Source organism: Myotis lucifugus, unplaced genomic scaffold, assembly GCF_000147115.1.
Source record: "Myotis lucifugus unplaced genomic scaffold, Myoluc2.0 scaffold_8, whole genome shotgun sequence".
Classification (NCBI taxonomy): Eukaryota; Metazoa; Chordata; class Mammalia; order Chiroptera; family Vespertilionidae; genus Myotis; species Myotis lucifugus.
The window spans coordinates 3,042,238-3,064,214 of NW_005871056.1; the positions used below are offsets into that span (position 1 = coordinate 3,042,238).

At 42.8% G+C, this 21,977-nt stretch overlaps 1 long non-coding RNA gene across 1 annotated transcript; it reads right to left on the reverse strand.

The window, feature by feature from the left end:
- Positions 1-20,352: 20,352 nt before the first annotated feature.
- Positions 20,353-21,942, reverse strand: LOC106695765. Its single transcript, XR_001346796.2, has 2 exons — positions 21,824-21,942; positions 20,353-21,287 (listed from the first exon to the last, which is right to left on the reverse strand). It is a non-coding gene; the product is annotated as an uncharacterized LOC106695765 (long non-coding RNA).
- Positions 21,943-21,977: the final 35 nt, after the last annotated feature.

Below are 21,977 nucleotides of genomic sequence, written 5' to 3' on the forward strand. Positions count from 1 at the left end.
TGTGTGTGTGTTAATCCTCACCCAAGGATATTTTTCCTTTGCTTTTTAGAGAAAGTGGAAGGGTCGGAGAGAAACATTGATGTGAGAGATACACATCGATTGGTTGCCTCCCACATGCGCCAGGACCGGGGGCTAAAAATTGAACAGGCAACCCAGGTATGTGCCCTTGACCAGGAATCGAACCTGAGACCCTTTGGTGCATGGCCCAGTGCTCTAACCACTGAGACACAGGCCAAGGCTCAACACTAATTCTTTCCTCCTCTGACTTGGTGAGCAATTGGAGAGCTGTTCCCAGAAGGTCATGGTGGAAAAGGAACTGTGGATTTCCAAGGGGTGGTGGAAAAGCCTGAGGCCAGATTCTTTTTAACATGTCAGTGCAGCTTCCTTCTGAGCCAGGAAAGCATGAGGAACGATCCACAGGGATCTGGAGAGCAGAGTGGGTAGCTCAGGAATGACCTCCTCACCCAATCTCTATCCCCTAAATCCTTATCTCTTCACGTCAAAACGTCAGCCTTAATTTAGGGGTTGGCTTACATGCCACCATTAAATTAAGTTCTTCTTTCCCTTCTACCCTCCACTGTCCCCACTGAGACCTCATCATTGAACATTTTATTCTTCCCTCTTCTGTGGCAGCTACTTTTTCCTGCTTCAAAGAATAGTCCAGTCTTAGTACTCTTGCTGGCTATGAATTCCACCTTTTCTGAGAATTTTCCATTGCACACAGCACTATACCTAAAACAGCATTCAAATCTCATCAGTGAATTAAGGACCAAATGAACAGAGACTTCATGCTATAGAAATCTCTTCAATCACCACCATGTGAAAGAAAAGAAAGCAGAAGGGAAGTTGAGATAGAGTGTACTTGGAAATGGAGCAGGCCAGTTCGCCAGTTCCAGAATTTAGCTGGAGGGTTGATTGAAGTGATTCTAGGCATTGCCAGGGATTACAATTAGCTAGTGCGGGGTCACAGAAGTTCCAGGATCCATCCATCCACCCATTCATTCATTCATTCATTCATTCATTTGCTTAGTTGTTCTTTTGTTGTTTCGTATTCTTAGTGTGGACAAGCTCCCTTGGGCAATATGTTCTCACTATGAACCCTCCTAACTCAGCACTTGGTGGGTCCCTCAAAACAGATCCATAGACATTAATAGAAGAAACCATTTACTGAAGGTTTTGTTGGAGGGAAGGGAGATTTCACACACCACAAAGCAAAAACGTCTCAAATTCCCCATTGGATGCCTTTGGTCCCTTTAGAAGCCTTTCCTGTCAATGTCCTCAGTTCTCCCTTTTATCTTGCCCAAGTAGCCTTTAGAATTCTGTTTGCTGCCCCAACTACTTCAGATCTTCTCAGATGCAATACTCCATTCTGAAAAATGGGAGCATAAGTGTTAGCTAACCATAATCACCTATGGCTCCCCTGCGCAAGTCCCTGGGGGTTCCAGAGCATCCCTCCCTCTCATTCACTTACATTGTGGGGCGGGGTCTTCAATATATGAAGTGGGTGGAGCGTGGAGGGGGACACAATTCAGTCCATAACACCCTTACATTCTGGATTTTATTGCTTGTATCTCCATGGTGTCATTTAACATGTTTTTATGTCCCCTGTGTCTTCTGTAGTATCTTGGTAGTTAGATCTAGAAACTTGATTAAAGTTTAATATTTTTATAAGATGATTTCATAGTAGTACTATATACCTCCATCTATAATACTGATTTATATAAATAAATCTCATATTTATTAACAGGCGTATAGTCTAATTATTCAAAAATGGAATCTAATTCCTCAAAGCAGTAAAAAGAGAGAGAATTTTCTTGTATAACCCTGTCAAATTTTTCAAAGGTAAAATCATAAACATAATAATGAGAACTAATATTTAATGAGCACCATGTGCCAGACACTTTATGTTTCTTCTTCAGAAACATGTTGTCTTGCAGGAATATTGCTTTCTAATTTTGCCAGTGGAGAAAAATAAGATTTTAGAAAATCTTCTTAAACTGGCTTCTAAATACATGGCTTCTAAATACATCTCAAATATTTAGTCAAACACCAAGTGAATTGATTTCTCTTTTGGAAAATCTTCATATGGGAATTGGGTGGGGCATTAAATCATGAGAGATTCTCCCTAGAAGAGCTAGAGCAGGTTGTCAATAAATACCGATTTAATGATACCAAGTTTCACCACATGAGTTTGGCTCTTGGTGAGACTAAAATGCAAAAATACCTTGTAGATAGATAAACTTCCCCTCAATCTGATTTACTATATTTCCTATCTTTTTTCCCCATAATTTGCCTATGCTTCCTTCTACTTTTACACATTTTTGGCAAAAATCTTCCTTTGGTTGGACACTGACCTTGCAGGGTTTTTAATTTTGTTTTAATATAGTTATTATAGTATATAGGGTTCTAAAATCCACTTTGTGAATTAGCTCAATTAGTCCTCACAACAATCCTAACAGGTTGGTACTATGATCATACCCATTTTGTAGATAAGAAAAACGAGGATCAGAGAAATGGAATAACTTGCCCAGCCAGTGAGGGGTGGCGTCTAGATTTGAATCCAAGCAACCTGGCTCCAGAGTCTGTTCTGACAATGTCAGAGGCGTCACTCACATGCTTAGAGTTTCCTTTGACATTCAGATGCCCAAGGTGTGCATCTCACAGACTCTTCAGGGGGCTGTGGTGTCACAGGCACCATGATGTAACATGTGGCTCACCGCTGCCTCTTTCTGTCTGTAACTTCTTGTCCTCGGTCAGCCAGGCATAGTTCACACTCAGCTTCACACTGGAGCTATGCAAAATCTGAAAACCAGCGTTATCACAATTACTATTATCACAATTCAAAAAATATTTGTGTTTAAGAAGTGTTTCTATAAACCTTTGTACCAATATCCATAATGAGATAAAGGGGGGAATTTAAAAATAAGGTCCATGATAAGGTGTTAGATAAAGAACAAACCATTAAAAAAAAATAAAGGTCAAAAAGAACTTCTGAGAAGTGAGGTTGATTTCACTCTGAGGCTAACAACTTAAAAATAGCTGCTGAAAAGTAATTTCTACCACAATCGATTATCATATGTATATATTATATTTACATAATCCAAATGAACTCCTCACTAAGCCAATGAACAATGACTAAAATGCACTAGTTTAGGTACATTGAAATGAGTAAGTCACCCCAGAAGAACTGTCAGAGCTCCTCCACACATCCCTGAAGCAACTGAGTGAGTCACTGCCCTCTTCAGGGCAGCATACACTGCCTTGCTGCACCTGTCCACACACAGGAGGTCAGGCAGCCATGGTTCAGGGTCTATGGCCATAACTGTGTTTGGAAGACTAGACTCTCAAACTAGACTACTTTTGTTTTCCTGCCCTTCATTCTCTACTTTTTCCTTCATCATAATGAACGCATTGACTTTGTGGTGAGGGTTTTAACCTCTTGATACTCAAAGTATGGTCTGTGGATCAGGATACATCAGCATCACCTGGCACCTGTTAGAAATGTACAGTCTTGGGCCCCCACTCAGAGCTGTTGAGTCAGAATCTGCATTTAACAGGATCCCAGGTAGTTCGTATGCTCATTAAAGTTTGAGAAGCACTGTTTAATCTTTCTGAACATCATATTTATCTTGCAAGGTTACTGTGAGAATTAAATGCATTCAAAGTGCCGGGCAAGTACTAGGTGCTAAATGTGCTATCATCTTCCTTCACCTGGCACCTGGAACTGCCAGGCTTCTGTGCCCAGTCTCCACCTGCCTGAGCCTTTCTCCCTGCCTGGGCTGCTGAAGGTTGGCCTTAACTTGCTTACTCAGACCCTGCCCTTTAGCTGGTGCCCCAGACTGACCTCGGCGCTCTCCTTGGAGTCCCTGGCAGGCTGGCTGGGGCCTGTTGATATACTTCTCAGCGTTCCCTGCTGACCTAGACTGTCCCCAAGCCACACCTCTCTTGGCCTGTCCGTTCTTGTGGACACCAAAAACCCTACAGCAGCAATTATTTTAGTCATGCTGCCGTTGCTCCAAATGGCCTTGGAACTGCTCTTGGAATTTGCCTTCACAACCTCACATAGTGCCTTGGTGGCCCAGTGTAGGCACTCAGCTAAATATTCCTTGGGGCAATGAATGAAGAACAAGGATTTGCTTAATACTGAGCCACAGTATTAGGGTTTCTATCTCCTCTGCTTTTCCTTTTTCTTACTTTCCTTTCCACCCAACATATGTGTAATGCAGAGGCTGAGATTTAATGTCAGGCAAGAAGAGAAGGCCAAGGGAAATGCCTGACCTGTTAGGATTCTAGACCTTCAGCCTCTATGCAAGGGAGCCCTTGAGACCCTGCACAGTCCAGCCCGCTCTCTCTGATTCCTCACTGAGGCTTACGACCAAACTGCCAGAAGATAATAAAGTATTCTGGTCCTGGCCTGGTCTTCTATACTTAGGTCACGGTCCAAGTCTCCTTCACTAGCCAGTACACTCATCTACCAGCTGCTGCAAGTGCTCTGGCTGAAAGCTCCCACCTAGCGGAACATGTCACTCCCACTCTCTCCTGGAGAAGCCAACGACAGGTGAATACAGGTGCACAGAAGCCCAGTCTCTTTGCCTTAAGGTGGACGACTCTGTAGTGCAACTTCCAGTCCAGAGTCCCCATGGATCGGACCAAGGCTAGAATTTACCTGAGCCTGCATCCCTGCTCCACTCATTCTCCGGCCTACCCTACTTCCCTCACTCCCTTACTGTCTTGTGTCCAGGGCATCCCTCAATAAATTGTATGCACCTGAAACACTGTCTCAGGTTCTGCTTCCAGGGAACCTGAGCTAAGACAGTGCTCTTGGGATTTAGTGGAGAAGTAGCAGGACAAGGTTCCTGCGTTCAGGATCCCAAGTGCTCACCAAACATCATCTCAACATGACTTACACTGGGGTGTCTGCCCTGCTCCCATCAGCCCACAGGGACCCCAGAGACACGTCCACGGAAGAGGGATGAGGCTCTGCAGCTGCACCCCTGAAATGTTGGTCACTAGCTACAGGTGGCTGCTGAGCACTTGAAATACGCTCAGCTAGTGCAACTGAAAAACTGAATAGCCCATTGTAAATATTATGAAATCTACACACAGGTCAAGGAAAAGTTAGCTTCCAAATTGAGATGTGTTATATGTATAAAAAGCATACACTGTATTTTAAGATATAGTATTAAAAATGATGTAAAAGGTATCATTAATATTTCAAATATGGGTTACATGTTGAAATATTTTTATTTTGTTACATAAAATGTTAAAATCAGTTTGATCTGTTTCCTCTTTTAAGATATGACTGCTAGAAAATGAAAAATTATATATGTAATAAGAATGCAATAATTTCATATATACTAAGAATCAATAACTGAGCCCCAAAGATATTGAAATGTCTCAGTTGCCCATATGTCCTCTTAAGAAACATCCACGCTTCACCCTGGCTAAGTAGCTCAGTTGGTTAGAGCATTGTCCTGATACGCCAAGGGTTTGTGTTTGATCCCTGGTCAGGACAGGGCACGTACAAGAATCAATCAATGAATGCACAAATAAGTGGAACAATAAATCGATGTTTCTCTATCTCCCTTCCTCTCTCTCTCTAAAATCAATCAATAAAATTTTTTTAACTTAAAAAAAAGAAACCCCTATGTTGCGCGTAGGGTTCCCCAGAAACAGACACTGAAATGAGGACTAATGTGCAAAGCAATTATTAAGGAAGTACTCCCAGAAGAAGCTGGTAGGAAGTGGGAGAGGCAGGACAGGGAGGGGGAAGCCAGGCATGGGGTGATTTCAGCAGTCCTGCAATGGGTGGCTTCAGCCTGATCTAGGTGGACAATTCTGGAGTATAAATTGTACTTTAGAAGTTGTCCCATCTCAGTGTGAGAAAGATTGGTTTGCATAGTCCCTCACCTTGGTCACAGGCCTCCTTAGCAGGGTACATAAACGCTCTTAGGTACCTCCTGTTTCTTACCATACTAGGTAAAGCAGCTCTTATAGCCCCAAAATTAGTTCTCAGAAGAAGAGTTACAGGTACAGACCATTGAAGGCAAAAGCACACTGAATCCAGGGGAAGGGTGACCAGAAATAGTAAAGAAATTTGAGGATTCTGGGTAGTGCATCAGCAGCATCCATTGTATTCCATCATGGGAGGTCACCTGGGTACATCTGTTCCCTGCAGCCTGAATACTGTATACTCATCAGCAACCTTATGTTCTCTCTTCAGTTTATCTTATGGGCTTCAGGCTATTCTCTACAGAGTTTCTTCTTGAGCCCATGAATTCAGGAGAACCCAACCTTTAAGGGCTCCATAACCTGTAGCCAGCTTCAAATGAAGCAATTCAACTTATTTCTTTATACATATTGTTCACGTGTGCTTCGCTTACATTTTCGTCTCTACAGCTAAAAGAAAGACTTGAAAATTACTGTGATAGACCATGGTCAAAATGGGTGTATTAGTTTTGTAGTGCTGCATAACAAATGATTGAAAACTTAGGAGCTTGAAACAATACACTTTTAAAATTATAGTTGACATTCAATATTATATTAATTTCAGATGTACAACACAGTGATTCTACATTTATATGCCTTATGATTTGATCACCATGATGTGTCTAGTAACCATCTGCCATCACACAAAGTTATTATTGATATCATTGACTATATTCCCTGTGCCTATATACACCTTTTTATCTCACAGTTTCTGTAGATCAAAAGTCCAGGCACAATAGCTCTTCCCTCTGTTCAGAGCCTCACAAGGCTGTGATCCAGGTGTTGATTGAGGCTGTGGTCTCATCAGAGGCTTGACTGGGGAAAGATCTGCTTCTAAGCTCCTTCAGGTTGTTGACAGAATTAATTTCCTTGCAGTTGTTGAACTGGGAGCCTGTTTTCTTACTGGCTATCAGCAGGGGTTGCTCTAGAAGCCAATACATGCTGCCCGAAGTTCCTTGCCAAGTGGCCCCCTCCATCGGCCCTTTCTTCAGATGGCAGCTTATTACTTCAAGGCAGTAATGTCTTCTGCATATGCCTTGCATGCCAGCAAGACAGCAACATATGTACATAATAACATAATCATGGGAGTGATAGTCCATTGCCCTTATGTGATAGCCATATTCTATCAGGAATAAGTCCCACCCACACTCAGAAAGAGATTATGCAGGGCATTAAAATGGGGCCAAAGTAAGGTCTGTCCATCACAGTGGTTATGGAGGGAAAATCCTAGATAATAAAACCCTAATATGCAAATCGACCAAATGGCGGAACAACCAGTTGCTATGACGCACACTGACCACCAGGAGGCAGATGCTCAATGCAGAAACTGCCCGCTAGTGGTCAGTACACTCCCCCAGGGGGAGCGCTGCTCAGCCAGAAGCCAGGCTCACAGCTGGCGAGTGCAGAGGCAGTAGGGGTAACCTCTCCCGCCTCCGCTGCAGGCTGGCGGTAAGGAGCGAGGGGTCCCGGACTGCAAGAGCCCTGGACTGCGAGAGGGATGTCTGCCTGCCAGCTTAGGATTGCAGGCAGACATCCCCCGAGGGGTCCTAGACTGTGAGAGTGCAGGCTGAGGGGTCCCCCTCGCCCCCCAGTGCATGAATTTTGTGCACCGGGCCTCTAATAACAGGCGTAATGGTAAAAGATGCAAAAGCCTTGAGGTGTAACAGGAAAAATTACTTCATTCCTAATTCTTTCATTTATACCAACCTGTCCTAAAGCAAGCAAGCAAGGTCTATCCTGTACCTACCCTGACTGATTGTGAACTTTTGCCTTATTTTCTGGCCTGTCATATTTGTGTGCATTTTGACAAGACAGTCTTACCTGTCTCTGGACCAGTGATGGCGAACCTATGACACGCGTGTCAGAGGTGACATGCGAACTCATTTTTTTTGGTTGATTTTTCTTTGTTAAATGACATTTAAATATATAAAATAAATATCAAAAATATAAGTCTTTGTTTTACTCTGGTTGCAACTATCAAAAAATTTCTATATGTGACACGGCACCAGAGTTAAGTTAGGGTTTTTCAAAATGCTGACACGCCGAGCTCAAAAGGTTTGCCATCACTGCTCTGGACCATTGGTTCAGTCTTGGGCTCTCCCTAGCTTGTTATGTAGCCTTGCCCTATCTCTGAATTCTTACATCTATTGCCTCTGGTCCCACACTGATAACCTTTTTCAGTTAATTCCCTCCCTCAGTTTTCATATATTTGATCATAACTGTCATCTGGAAAAAGGCTAAAGCTCATGGGTCAAACATAACATAATTATTAAACAAGCAAATTTGGTTACATTTCTTTAGGTTAAGAAAAGCTTTTTGATTAATTGCACTTTGCCTTCATAAATTTGACATCATTTAGCTTTTTTTTTTCAGCTTTGTGATTTTTTTTAAACCTGTAGAATACCAGCTTTAGGGAATTTGGCTGGCATTACTAAAAATTGTGTTTTGCTGAAAGCACATTTAGATTTAGAGCTCACATTTTATGTAAAATTTGGAGACTTTGATAATAGCTCTAACTTATTACCATTCTAAGATCTTAAAGTGGCATTATATTATACTTTATTTCACTGATGGAAACAGTTAATAGTAAACATTAGGGAATGAAACAGTAACATGTTATTCGCCCAGCATTATCAGAAAAACAAAACAAAAAACAAAGCAAAACTAAGAATTCCCCAGAGAAACAAAAGGAATTTGAGAACTGAACATCATTTCAGAAAATGACCAATCAAGGATGGCAAGTATTTAGCACAGATGCCTCAACTCCTTCAGCTGCGCCCATGACCAACATCGTCAACCAATCACTGTGTTCTTCTGCTGAGTCTGAAGAGAGCTTGAGTTCTTCTCAATGCTAGGAAACCACCACTGATTTAGACAGGACTCTTCAGTTACAAGTAACAGGAACCAACTGGAGCCACCTTGAGTAAATAAGGAATTTCATACAAACATACAGAGTGTCCCCCAAAAGTCAAGAACAATAATGCAGGGCAGCCTCGGGCACCAGGAACCAGAACGTCATCAGGACTGTGACCCTGATCTTTGCATGTTTCTGCTTGCTTGTCTCCCTTTTTCTCCCTGCAGTCGGGTTTTCTCTGTCTCCAATCTACTTGAGGTCAGATGGCCACTCATGTCTTATTCCGGGACAGTCTCCTGTAGAGACTGTATCTGAATCTCAGCATCAAATTTCTGAGGGAGAGACGCTGAGTCACTGTGCTTGGGTCAGGCGACCACTCTTGGCCCAATCAGTCTTAATCGGAAAAGAAGTGACAACATTTGAAAAGAGCTACCTCGTGCCCACACCTGTGGAATGGGGAGCAGTCGCTGAGAGGGAGGGAGGGCTCACAGCCTGATCAGACAACCCGGAGATGTTTTCCATTGCTATTACCAATCAGCAGGCAGTGCATAGGAGATGAAACATTTTCTCCTTGGGATCTAGACCTGTGCAGAACTTTTGGTGATGATAGAAATGTTCTAAATCTGCACTCTCCATTAGAATAGCCACGTGTCAGCTATTGAGCACTTGAAATGTGTCTGAGGGACTGAACTTTTCATCTTATTTATTTTTAACCCATTTAAACTTAAATACCTGTACATAGCAAGTGGCCACCCTATTGGACCTGTAATCTAGGCTTTCCTATTTTAAAGATGAGGAAACTGAGCTCCCAGACACAACTAGTTGGTAATACAAGTAGAACTAAAAGCTCGGTCTTCTCTTGGTAACTTTTCCATCCTATTAATAGGAACTGAGGCATCTGCATAAGTGATTTTCCCAGATTAGTTCAAATTTGCCATTTTAAATGTTCAAACCTAGCCATTCTTGGATGTAAAGTTTTCTGAAATGTATTGCACCTTTCCCTACCTTGGAGAAAAAGAAAAGCCATGTGGCCATACTGTAGACTTTTCTTAGTAACACAAAGTTGTAATTGTGAACCTCATTTGTCTTTCTGGGTTATAATAAATAATGAGGTCCTCAGAGCAGGGCCTAGTGAAGCTTACAGGGCTGTCTTCCCCATTCTTATGTCTCTACAGCTGGGAGTGACTCAGCTGCTTCCTCTCTCCTTGTCATGTCTTAATGTGGTAGCTTCTGACAGCATCCCACCACTCTTCGCTAGCTCAGCACTGAACCAAGTGCAGGGACTTGATCCATCAGTGGCTTAATTTCACCCACAATTCTAAACCTTCAGGAGTGGGAGAGTTTCACAACTGAGTCAGGTACATAGGTTTTGTACAGAATTTCCCACAATCCAGTTTTTTCTTAAAGGTCAATAATGATGCAAGCCTCCTCAACGCTGAGTGCAGAATAAAAGGTACGATAGTTTATTTTACTTTAATGGTGCCACTCTGGATATGTCAATATTGCAAAGTCTAGGGTACCAAGGCATAATTGGATTGTGCACAAAACATTTTGAGAAATAAGACAGAAACTAGATATGGCTTAAATGCTTAAATTTTTATTTTAGGTTATTTTCCCGAGCTGTGTCTCTGTAGAGTATTCTCCTGTCATGGGATAGGAAGTTTTATGAGTCTTTTGAGGATATGAAAAAAACCAAAGTGAATTTTAAAGTATTAAAAGAAATCATAATACATTCATTTCAGTACTCTTCACTTATCTACAGACAAGATTTGCAGTAAATGTATCTATTCAAAATATATCTAAGTGCATGGGAGCCAGAAAGGCCCCAAAGCCAGGGGAATGGTTGTCTCAGAGCCCACGAATTAGAGCGGTGGCCTGGAGCCAGGGGAAACAGGCACTCTGGTGGCTGCAGCCCAGGTCTCCTGCTCCACCCCTGGAGCCCCACGGAAGGTGTGTGAGAAGGGTGGTTCAGGAGCAAATCTGAGTTCTGCTTCCTGGACCACCAAAAAAAACAGCCAATAAATGACTGTGCACTCTATTCACCACCCCTGGGAGGAATAGAACCGATTTTAGAAATATTTCCCTTACATGATTAAAATGTTGGGTTCTTTTGGTGTCTGTGAAGGTAGCTTTCAGTTTGCTTGAAAAGCTCTTTATGTAAAGGCACCGCCAGCAGACAGGTGTTCTGTAGTTTTATTTGGCCTCCTGGAACAGTTGGGGGATTTACTCACGGGGAGCACTCGTTTTGCCTATATGCTGCTGTAGAAAACATCTTCGCTAACACGTTCACGGGTCCGTTGGTTATTTATAGCCAAGTTTTGATTATCCGCTAGGCAGGTTCCTGGCACGGTTTTCAGCCCTCTGTTTGCCTTTCTCGCCTCCCACCGACACAGGCTTGCTGAAGCTTGTAGCAACTTAGAATTTCCCCTGAGTCATAGCTCCCCTGTCCCCAGTGCGAGCTCAGCCACCCCCCACCCCGAGATGTCTACACCCCAAACAGAAACCTACCTTTCCCAGCAACAGTATAAAGTCCCCAGAGAGAAGAACTTGGGTCCCTGCACTGAGGCTGCAGGCATAGTGTGCGGGGTAGGGCGGGGCTGAAGGCTGGAGAGGGGGCAGGATGGGATATTCAATAGCTTCCCATCTCTATTCACAGGGTGGCATCATTTTATTGTTTGAAGTGTTATGTGTTCCCTAGACATGCGACACACCCTCCCCTCCTCAAATTCCCGGTGAGTACAAAAACCCATTCCTGAGTCCCATCAGAATTTCTTCTTTTCTGCCTGCACTTGGGGCCTCGGTGAAAGTGGCCCTGGTGCTTTTCTGTCCTGAGGGATATCATCTAGGTCTCCTCACTCCTGAGCCAGAGCAGTCTCCACGCTAGCTTGGTTCTGGACCTGGGAGATCCGCTGCCTCGGCCTCAGCCCCAGAGATTCTGGTTGTAATTGTCTGAGGTAAGGCCTGGGTGCTGGGATTTTCAAACACTCCCCCATTGGCCCCCAGAGTGATTCTAATGTGCAGCCAAGGCTGAGAACGGCAGGCTTAGAGCCTCAGTTGGCTCACAGCGATTGTGAGTGGGACTCTTTAATTGTACAGCTGTGGCTCCGCTGATTTAGAATAAATGTTTGAATAGGAAGGGGAGATGTGCACACACAGAGAACAATTCAGGAGCCATTGCACATCCCAGGGTCAACATTTCATTCGCTCATTCACTCAACAAACATTTACCGAGGGCTGCTACCAGGATGGGTGGATGCAAAAATGCACGGTGAGGTCGCTAAGCTCAAGGTCATCATCACTCCCTGGAAGAAGCATTTGGGCATGTCTCTGGACCTCCAGAGTCCCCCACAAAGATGGTCCGTTCTAGCCCTTCCTCCATCCTTCTCTATGCCCAGTTAGTGACTCATAATCCCCCTCCATTTGCAGAAGATTTGATGGAATATAGGTAATCCTGGTGCCTATAGTCTCTGGTTGCTCTTCAGAATGCAGTTGGTGGAATTAAGACAGTTATCTCTGCTAATAAAATGCACTTTTTAAGTGCAGAGTTATAAATACATATGCAGCCTGCATATTCGAGGAGGCATGTAGGAGGAAACGCAGAGCTGTAGGGCCTTTCTAGAACAAATGCCACTCCCTGGCACCTGCACCTACATAACTTTCCTGATACCCCCAAATAAGGCTTGTTTTCAGGGTTTTCTTATAACAAAGGATTTACTGTAAACAGCCCTAGTGAGAGAATCAGAAAATAGCATCCTTAACACTTGTATTCTTTCTTTCCTCTGGCCCTCAATTGGGTTCGCAGCCATCAGCTTTCCTTCTCCCAGGGGCAAACTGGTCCCTCAGTCTCTAAGGAAACTGGAGTGGCATTAACTGGGATGTAAAACAACTGCTGAATGGAGATCAGGAAGATGAGCAGCAGGAAGGGGGGGATGGCGACCTTGTACATTTGAGCCCTGCAAATAAGTGCATTAAATCTAGGATGTGCTTGGGGTGCTGGTGAGGCATATAAAGGAGCAGCAGATGAATAAATCTGGCTGGTTCCTGGGAGGAGAAGAGCTAATGGAAAAATTTCCTAAAAGGAGCTTTAACTTTTTACTGAATGCCGTAACACTATAAATTACTAATGGGCTGACTGTAATTTTACAATTTAGCCTGGCATTTGAATTGCTTGCAGGAGATTGTACCTTGTGGGTAATCACAGGTATGCATGGTGAATGTCATGTAACATATTCCTTTAAAATACATAGCTAGCTACTTTGGTAACAAATGTGTTTATTTGCAAAGAAATTATGACTATGGTGTGATACAGCATGGAGCAGGCCCTGCTGGTTGTCCAAACAGCTTTTTCCTCACTTAGTGAAGCACTGATTTGGGGGGTAGGGTTGAGTTTCAATCCTCCTCCAGGTGACACAGTTGAGTGACTTTCCCCTACCCTCCTGCATGAAAGGGAATTCCTAAGGGACCTAAGCCAAGCCCAGTGGCCTGGTCCCCTTTGTGGGGGCTGGTTTCAGAGTAGGTGTGCTGGAAGGCCTCCTGCCACCATGGTACCACCACTGTTTCCTTCCAAGTCTAGGATCATGCTTCCTAGAGTCACTGTCCCTGTCCTGTACCAGATAATTGCTCACAAGAGGGCAAAATTTGCAAAGAGGCTGGTGTTATTTCCTTTAGAGATGGTGGTAAGCAGTTGAGAGATTCCTAGCAGCTTTCTGGCACAAACTCAAGGAATTACACACTAAGGTGTTTCAGACTACGCTCTTTGAGGGTCAACTCCTCTGATCTTCAAGGATAGAGTTTTTTGTTTTGATTTTTCAATTTTTTAAAATTGAGGAAATGAGAGGGAGAGAGATAGAAACATCAATGATGAGAGAGAATCATTGATCGGCTGCCTCCTGCACGCCTCCTACTGGGGATTGACCTGCAGCCCAGGCATGTGCCCTTGACTGGAATCAAACCCCGGAACCTTCAGCCAAAGCAGCTAGGGGTAGAGTTTTTGAACTCGCTTGGCTCTCCCAGAAAGCGTGTATGCCCCCAATTCTGTGTTCAGTTCTTTATACCAAACGTGCATAGAGTGGCTTTAGTTTTCCATCCTAAACCCTGACTGATACAGTAGCACATGGCCCACTTCTGGCCAATAGGCTAGAGGGCTTCTCCTTACTCCTGAGAAGGAGACTCTGGGAGAGACAACCCCTATCTGCCTCTGGACGACGTGGCATTTGGATGAGATGCGTGGTACAGCTGTCACGATTTGTTGCCAGCCTAAAATAGAGCCCATTCGCAAGTAGAAGGCAAAGCCAAGAGAAATGCCCAGCAAAAAAAAAAAAAAAAAAAAAAAAAATAGCTGGAGGCCTGAGGTACTTGCAGCCAATGGCCTTCTAATTGGTGCAGGCTCATTCCTTAAAGAAGCAAACGTTAGGATAGCTTGACGTTGTCTGACATGGTTTCTGAGGATGAGGCATTATATAGTGATTCACACCTATTCTCCATCCTTTCCTTTTTACACTCTGCCCTCTGGGCAAATGAATACCCAGATAATCTGTCTCAAATGTACCACACACCTTTGAAATAGCTATGTGAGTTACTGTTTTGCATTGGCAGATGTGTCTACAATATTATTGTACCTCTTATCTTTCTCCAAACTCCAGTTATACTTTAAATACTCTTACATTGCCAAAGCATTAGTACATTGCTCATTTTGAATTTCTTCTTGTTCTACAGATACATAGGAAGTCCTTACTTTGCATGGTAGTGCAGGAGCAGAAACATGACCATGCAAATTAAAACTGTGCAAAGCAATCTTAATAGTCAATAGTCAAAAATTACAACTATTGCATAAAAATTTTTGCTACAATATTAAAAATTCTTATTTTCATTTATAAATGTACAGTGATAGTTTTTTAAAAAAACACAGGGTTTGACTCTTTTTTTAAAAATGTGTTTTTTTTAATTGATTTCAGAGAGAGGAAGGGAGAGGGAGAGACAGAAACATCAATGATGAGAATCACTGATCAGTTGACTCCTGCATGCCCCCTACTGACGATTGAGCCCATAATCTGGGCATGTGCCTTGACCGGTAATGAAACCTTGACTTCCTGGTTCATGAGTTGATGCTCAACCAATGAGCCACATGGGCCAGGCTGTGTTGTTGTTGTTGTTGTTTTTAATGGACAAGCCTAAACTATTGTACTTATTGTGATTAATAACATGCTTGGTCCTGGCCAGGTGGCTCAGTTGGTTGGAGGGTCATCCCCTACACCAAAAAAAAAGGTGGTGGATTTGATTCCTGGTCAGGGCACATACCTAGGTTGCAGGTTTGATCCCTGGTTGGGGTGTGAATGGGAGGGGCAAATCGATGTGTTTTGTTTTGGGTTTTTTTCTCTCTCTCTCTCCCTTCCTCTTTCTCTAAAAATCAATGAAAACAAATTTAAATCCTTGGGTAAGGATTTAAAATAATCTCTATATATAAAAGGGTAAGTGACCATCAGACTGCCCCAACCATCCAGTAGGTATGACGGGCACTGACCACCAGGGGGCAGATGCTCAATGCAGGAGCTGCCAAGCTGCGGTGATTTGGCAGTGGCAGTTCTCAGGTGATGAACCCAGAGAGGAGGGAGCCCGATTCCTGCAGGTCCGTGCAATTCCACCTTCAGCCGTGGGTTATGCTGTTGCTGGGGCACTGTTGGCCCAAATCTGGTTTACTGCCGAGCTGCAGTGACCGCAGATGTCCTTCCAGCAGTGGTGCTGCCCTAGGTGCGGCAGGCCTGGGAAGGGCCGCAGGAGGTTGGCTCCAGGGCGTGTCCAGCCCTCTCTCCCAGTCCCGCCCCGTCGGCCACCTTCTAATTAATTTCCTTTCAATGTGCACGAATCCGTGCACCGGGCCACTAGCAGTAAATAGTATGCTTGGACTTCTTCCTACAATCTTATTTGAGTTTCCTATTTATCCTACTTTTAATTTGCTTTTTTATTCCTTCTTTACTGCCTGCTGATCCAGTAACTAAGTTTTCTCTAGGTCACTTCCCCCCACATCCCTTCTGTAGTTGTGGAAGCTACATACTCTATTTCTCTTATTTTGGTGAATATCCTTCAAAGTTTAACATGCATATCCGTAATGAACTCTGTCATATTCAAGATCTTTTTTTAATTATTAAATTTATTAGGTGATATTGGTTAATAACATTATATAAATTTCAGGTGTACATTATAATTTGACATCAATGTACTCTATTTCATGCTCACCACCCAAAGTCTGGTTTCTTTCCCTTACCATATATTTGACCCACTTCACCCTCTCCCCTCCCCTTCTGGTAACTACCATTCTGTTGTCTGTATCTATGAGTTTGGTTTTTTTTTGTTCATGTTATTTTTTGTTTTATATTCCACATAAGTAAAATCCAATGTTTTGGGTCCTTTTCTGTCTGACTTATTTCACTTAACATAATACTCTCAAGATCCATCCACGTTGTCACAAATGGTAATATTTCATCTTTTTAATGTAGTAATCTTTTAAAGAGCCTTCTAAAGTTGGGATAATTCCCTGGTTACAGATTCCACCTCCCCAGCATAAAATTGAATTCAGAACTCTAATTTCCTGCCTCCGTTGCAGCTGGGAGGCAGGCCTATGACATAGGCTCTGCTAATTAAGAAGCACTGTGGAAATGTGAGGATACAAACTATGCAGTCAGCTTCCATTTTCCTGGTGCAGGTAGATCCAGTTTGTGGAGGTCGCAGCGGTTGCAAGGTCAAGTTTCTGACAGAGTTGGAATTGATGTTGACAATAGGAGTAGATGAAGAAAAGTTGAGCTCCTGGCATTTGATACTTGATGGGAGCAGCAGCAGTTTATGTTCTGTTGCATGGCTTAGGGCACTTTTTTCTAGATGCTTAACCCAAGCTGGGGATTTTTAAAACTCTCCCAATAACTCTGGGAGTTGTTGAATATCAATTTAAGAAATTCTTGCTTCAATTCTATTCTTTGCAACAACAAACCTTAACCAATAAAATAACTTGTCAGAATCTAAAGTTAAGGAATATCTCACTTAATAAAAGGAGTCTCTTCAGCCGAGACCGGTTTGGCTCAGTGGATAGAGCGTCGGCCTGCGGACTGAGGGGTCCCAGGTTCGATTCCGGTCAAGGGCATGTGCCTGGGTTGCGGGCACATCCCCAGTGGGAGATGTGCAGGAGGCAGCTGATCGATGTTTCTCTCTCGTCGATGTTTCTAACTCTCTGTCTCTCTCCCTTCCTCTCTGTAAAATATCAATAAAATATATTTAAAAAAAAAAAGGAGTCTCTTCACTAACTCAAAACTCCCTTCTGCCATCATCTACTGTATTTTTAATGGCTAATATTTTAATTTCACTTGGTTTTAAAATTCCAGAATACTGGCACATTAAGAAATACTACTGGCCCTAACTGGTTTGGCTCGGTGGATAGAGCGTTGGCCTGTGGACTGAGGGGTCCCGGGTTCGATTCCGGTTGGGGGCATGTACCTTGGTTGCCGACACATCCCTAGTAGGAGGTGTGCAGGAGGCGGCTGATCGATGTTTCTCTCCCATCGATGTTTCTAACTCTCTATCCCTCTCCCTCCCTCTCTGTAAACAATCAATAAAATATATTTTTAAAAAAAGAAATACTACTGATTTGCCTGGCCAGCATGGCTCAGTGGTTGAGTATCGACCTATGAACCAGGAGGTTGTGTTTTAATTCCTGATCAGGGCACATGCCCAGTTTGTGGGCTCAATCCTCAGTGGAGGGTGTGCAGGAGGCAGCCAATCAATGATTCTCTCTTATCATTGATGTTTCTATCTTTCTCTCTCTCTCCTTTCCTCTCTGAAATAAATAAAAATATATTTTAAAAAATACCACTGACTTATATTAACCAAGATATTTACTTATGTATTATTTACTTATCCTTCTGCAATCTCACTTATTCCTTTAGGGTTCAGCTTTTTTTTTTCTTTTTGGAGTATGTTCTTTAGTATTTCTTTTAATGAGCACCTGTAAGTTCTAAAGTTTGTAAATGTGTTTATTTTGTTCTTTCTCTTGAAAGATGGTTTAGCTAGGTATAGAATTTTAGTTTCTCAGTTATGGACTATTAATACTTTGGATATATTTTCCATTGTCTTCTGTAACCTATTGTTGCTGATAAATCTGCTGACAGGATGACTGTCATGTCTTTTAGGGTAATTTGCTTTTCTCAGTAGTAACTTTTAAAATTTTCTTACTGTGTTTGGTATTTTGTAATGTCACTAAGATGTACAGGTTTCAATTAAAACTATTTAGTCTGTTTGAGCCTTAGCATCTTCCTTTGACCAGATAACTCACGTTCTTTTCCAAGTCTGAAAAATTCTCACACATCATCTCTATGGATGTTGTTTTTGCTTCATACTCTATTTTCTCTCCTCCAGAAACTCTTTTAGATGTATATCAGGTCTTCTAATTCTATTCTCTAGGTTTCTGAACTTATCTTTGCTGCTTTGGCAGTTTAGTGTATGCATTTCCATGTATTTCAGGCTCTCCATAAAAATAATTTTTATAATGTAGGGATTATTTCACTCAGAAGTCATCAATAGTTGTCTGTTTCTTACCACGTAAGCTACTCTTCTGGCTTTTAAGGCCCTCATGCATCCAGACACCCTGCCAGTGATTAGTTGGGTAACTACAGGCACACAACTTCTTTGAGCCAGAGTTTCCTAACACAAAGAACTTGTTGAGATTATTGAAAAACTTAAGAGTTAAAGCATATAAGGTGCTGACAAGTACACAACACAGTAGCACAGTAAATAACATTTGGAGTGGTGCCCTAGCTCACAGAAATTTCCCTGGTGGTCACCTATATGACATCTTTCCTCCCACCATTTTAGACATTAATTCTGAATGGAAGTTATCAATTCCTTGGTTGTTGTGATTGGCTGAGGCATGGACACATGAGCCTAGTCCAGTGGTCGGCAAACTCATTAGTCAACAGAGCCAAATATCAACAGTACAACGATTGAAATTTCTTTTGAGAGCCAAATTTTTTAAACTTAAACTATATAGGTAGGTACATTGTTATTAACTTAATTAGGGTACTCCTAAGGCTTAGGAAGAGCCACACTCAAAGGGCCAAAGAGCTGCATGTGGCTCACAAGCCACAGTTTGCCAACCACGGGCCTAGTTCAACTGAGACTTTTAAAATTTGAAGTTTCCTTTATGACTGCAGAGTACTTAAAAAGTGAGTAGAACTGCTGGCTGTACTAAGGGAGAAAGTGACATTTAGAAAAGAGGGGAGGAAAAATAAGGGTGGGAGAGATATTATTAACACCATTCAAGTGCCTGGCCTCATTAGCTTTGATGATGTGGGACTTTTCAATACTATAGATTTCTTTAATATTTGAATAGTTTATAATAAGCAGAAATACCTTTTAATAAAGATTTTAAAATATCAGAATTTGAAGATGAATCTTATTTCATTTTATTGCTTAATTATATAGATTTCTTATTCCTATATTTTAGAATGGTTGTTACCCTTTCTCCAGCTATGGAAATGTCGTTGCTGCAATACTAAATTTGAATGGTCCTGCAGAGTTCCCACAACCTTTCATAGTATTATCTTATTTGATTTGGTGAGATGAGTAGTCTAGGTAATGTTAAGCTTAGTTTCTATACTAGTAAATGGTGAATTTATGATACAAACGGTGTTCAGAGTGTAGAAGGGTGAGAACCTGGCTAGGTATTAAGCATCGTCAATGAGGAGAGCTCAGAGAATACTATTGGCAAGGTTGTCAGAGATGGTACATTATAAGTCACTTTTTAAAAATATACTTTTATTGATTTCAGAGAGGGAGAGACAGAAACATCAATGATAAGAATCATTGATTGGTTGCCTCCTGCACGCCCCACACTGGGGATGGAGCCCGCAACCCAGGCATGTGCCCTGACCTCGAATCGAACCTTGACCTCCTGGTTCATAGGTTGACACTCAACCACTGAGCCATGCCGGCCAGACTAAATCATTTTCAATAATTATTGTTCATTAGAAAATTTCAGAAGAACTCTAAAAAGTTTCATTAACTCAATCATAAAATCTAGTAAAATGCACTTGTGTTTTCCCAAAAGTTAATCTTTGCCATGTTCCTAATCAAGTTCCTGTTGTGCTTCAAAATTCAAGAACTTTTATTTAACCCAGAGGAGAGATAATTGGGGGTGGGACCAGGGAGAGAGGAATGTATTAATTCCTTCTCAGACATCCACAGTGCTTAACAGGCTCATGTATGAAATGGGTAAATTCTTACACTCTTTGACTAAGAGAACTTTATTGGTTAGAGCACATGGGAAATTTTCACAAGGTAACTTACAATCACAAAGTACTCTAGTAAAAGTACTCTAGTTTTGGAGATCTCAAATGCTTTCACATGAACTCTTTTACCCTCAGTGAACTGGTAAGTAGAGACTGAGTAACAATTAGTATACATACCTATTTCATCTGCTGCAATTGATGAAGAGAGAGATGTACTCAAAATAATGTGATGCGAGAACATTTTGACTTTTTTAAAATAATTTTTTATTTAAATGCATACAAAGGTAATATTCCAACTTCATAAGTTGTTAACTTTAGCATTCATACAACATTTCACTCATTTGAAAGTAATCTGTGGACTTGATTTCCTCACTTCTCAAGAATTCCCAATTATGCACAGACTTTGGGGGGGGGGTGTGGAAATCAAAGCAAATTGCAAATGAAATGAGTTACTCATAGACAAATAATTTCAAAGACAAATTCATAAAAATCCTTTCACTTCTCCAATTATATTTATTTATTTATATATTTCTAAATATATTTTTTTGTTGTTGATAGCATTACTTCTTTTTTAACTTCATCCTGATTGTTACCTCCCAGTTATGAGAATCCCTCCATTTTAAGTAGAACGCATAATTTATGATGAGGAATGTAATTTTAGATAAGAAATTGTTTCGATAGAATCATTTTGCACTCTGATAGTTTCATTTTTTTATGTGTTAAAAAATGTTAAAAGATAAACTTTTTTGTTATAAGTACAGCATTGCGATATACTGACAGTCCTGGCATGGGTCCCTCGTTCTCATGACTGCCATTAGACTCAAATCGATCCTCTGAATAGTCTGTCTCAGGAGACACAAACGATGTAGGGAACAAGGGACTTTTAAAAACCGAGCCTGACGTCACACATTCGTGTCTTAACCATCTGTACCTTTTTTATTAACCAGGGGCTGGAGCTGCCCAGGCGGACAGACACAGGCGCACAACAGTCTTCTCCCACACAAGCCGGGAATGGTAACAGTGTGCGGCTGCCGAAGAAAAGCCGTGTCAGAGCTGTGGGGTGGCGTGGGGGTGTGCGTAGCAGGGTGAGGGAGCCATTCCTCTTCTACATCCAAAGGTGCTATTTATTGGAAATCCGGCACATCCTTTGATTTCTCTCGAGTGGGAGGCAAAACCTTTCAAATGCGAAAAGAAGAAAGAAAAAAGAATCAAGCCTGGCAGGGGGACTTTGGAGAGAACCACAGCCTTGCTTCGGATTGGGACGGCGGGTAGAGAAAGGCTCGGGCGTCTACAACCTGTTTGGCTGCAAAGATGCCGCTTTCCGCCCGAGTTCCAACATCCGCCACCTCCCACAAGGTTGCAGCCCGGCGTCACCTCTCGCCTTTCCGCACCTCCTCCAACCTCCCCAATTCGAGGAGTGTGTGCCGGTGAAGGCATTCCTTCTTCGCCGTGCAAGATCCGGCTCGTTCATGCTCCCCCTCCCCCGCTCCCTGTGGCCCTGCCCGCCACCCCCAGGAGGGCAGCAGCCTCCCGGGGACCACCTCTCACCCCACTCCCTCGGCTCTTTCATCCTCTCCAAGCCCAGGGCGCATTCCCACTCTCCCTCCACTGGCGAGTCCGGTTTGCCCCCAAAACCCTAGAGACGCTTCCAGGAAGGCGGCAGCCTCCAGGTGCCCATCACTCACGCCCCTTCCGGCCTCTCACCCCGTACCTTCGACCTTCCCGGCTTTGGGGAGCGTCTGCACTCCACCTCCACGTGCAAGCCCAGGGTACCGAGCACCTTCCCGGTAACCCCCCCACCCCCAACTCCAGCCTCGGGTTCCGCACACTGCGCCCAGGGGGGCCCCAAGAGGCACCTGGCCGCC